A 1896-nucleotide genomic window follows, 5' to 3' on the forward strand; every position below is an offset into this window, starting at 1 on the left:
CCTCTGCGCCGGAATAAAAATGCTCGTCGGCCCAACACCTGGAGGAGAGAAGTGTCCAGAGACTCGCGACAGGCCCCGTGCTGGGCCCCCTCCTCCCGGGACCAGGGGGCAGGGGACGGCCCGAGCCAGACCCCCCTCGTCTCCCGGCCTCTGGCCCCGGTCGGTCCCTCGCGTGGGGAGTGACAGGGCTCACTTCCCACCTGTAATCCCAGGGGCGTGTTCTGGGGAAGAAGGGTCTGGCGACAGCCGTGGAGACGCTAAGAAACACACACGGGGTGGCTACGCACGAGGGGTTTTACCCCAGAATAAAACGCACGGCCATCGCGTCCCTGAGCCTCAGCCGGCGTCCGACCCACAGGAACCCACCAACCTCACACGCTCACTGCAGGGGGACGGGCGGATTCAGACGGCGCCACGGAGGGCAGAGCACGTCACCCACCCGGGGCCTGAGGACGGAGGGCAGAGGTCACCCACCCGGGGTCTGAGGACGGAGGGCAGAGGTCACCCACCCGGGGCCTGAGGACGGAGGGCAGAGGTCACCCACCCGGGGTCTGCGGACGTCACCCCGGCCCTGGTGATGAACCTGCTGTGGACAAAGCCTCTCCTCTGTCCCGAAGGCCAGTTCCCCTCTCCCGCCCCCTGTCCACGCGGGTCTGTAAACACCACAGGCAGGGAACGGGCTTTCCGGGTAAGCCGGACAAAATGACTGTTTGTCAACTGAGTGTTCCCGGCGTGAGAGCTGGCCGGCGGGGAGGGGAGGGCGGGGAGGCGCGTCCCCACCACCAGGCCTCCTAGGAGTCGGCACGGAGCCCTCACTAGGGCCGTGGCCGCAGGACACGCTTCAATTACGGGAGCAGCTCTCTGCGCCCAGAATAAACGCGGAAGAGCTGGGTTTGCGGGCGAGGAGGCGGGCAGTGCCAGGCGGGTTTGTCCTGGCGAGAACCCCGACCTGGCTCACTCCCGTGTCCCAAATGTGCCCGGGCTCCTGCTCCAACACGCTCCTCTACCTGCACATTTCACTGTGAGTCGCGCTGGAGACTGGTCCATTCAGTCCTTTTAGAAAATATATTCTTATTGATCTCAGAGAGGGAGGGAGAGGGAGGGAGAGAGACACCCGTGATGAGAGAGAATCATGGACCGGCTGCCTCCTGCACGCACCCCACTGGGGATCGAGCCCGCAACCCGGGCGTGTGCCCTGACCGGGGATTAAACCGTGACCTCCTGGTTCACAGGCCAACGCTCACCCACTGAGCCAGGCCGGCCGGGCTGCGTATTATCGCTCTGACATCCAAGTACAACTGTGGGAAAGAAACGCCATCGGAACAGAAACTGAACTCCCGGGAAGCGACCCACCTCTCCGAGAGGCGAGGACAGGCCGTGAGAATCCCCGGCTGACGTCACATCAGACTTAAGAAAAGGGAGGAGTGTTTGTTTCTTCCTTTCCAGCGGCAAACGGGTCCCGTGATGTGCGAAGGAAAGTACAAGAAAAGGCATAAAGAAAACAAACGAAAAATCCAAAAAGCCAGGCGGACATCCAGGGGGCAGCTTTGTTTCAAACACAAGAGCAGGGTTTCTCAAAGCATTTTTTCAATGTCACACACACACACACACACACACACACGCGCGCGCGCGCGCACACACCCCGTGCTGGCATCACACTGACCCATGTGCTCACCATCCCTTCAGTGCCAAGGCCACAGGGAAGGCAGACCGCCCGCCCGCCCTCCCCGGGGCCTTCGGCTCAGGAAGTAGACAGACCACGTGGGGCTGGGGGAGCTGCAGTCGGGGTGTGGGAGCAGGAGGCGCCAGCCATGCCGCCCACTCGTGTGCGGACACAACCCCAAGGCCCCTCCTCTCGCAGGTGAGGAAGCCGAGGGCCAGGGAGCAGGTGGGCAG

General features: G+C 63.2%; 1 protein-coding gene across 1 annotated transcript in view; it reads right to left on the reverse strand.

The window, feature by feature from the left end:
• Positions 1 to 1896, reverse strand: part of RNF144A (ring finger protein 144A) — a 27389-nt gene that overhangs the window by 20168 nt on the left and 5325 nt on the right. The gene's annotated exons all lie outside the window — the stretch shown is intronic.

Source organism: Myotis brandtii, unplaced genomic scaffold (genome assembly GCF_000412655.1).
Source record: "Myotis brandtii unplaced genomic scaffold, ASM41265v1 scaffold247, whole genome shotgun sequence".
Lineage (NCBI taxonomy): Eukaryota > Metazoa > Chordata > Mammalia > Chiroptera > Vespertilionidae > Myotis > Myotis brandtii.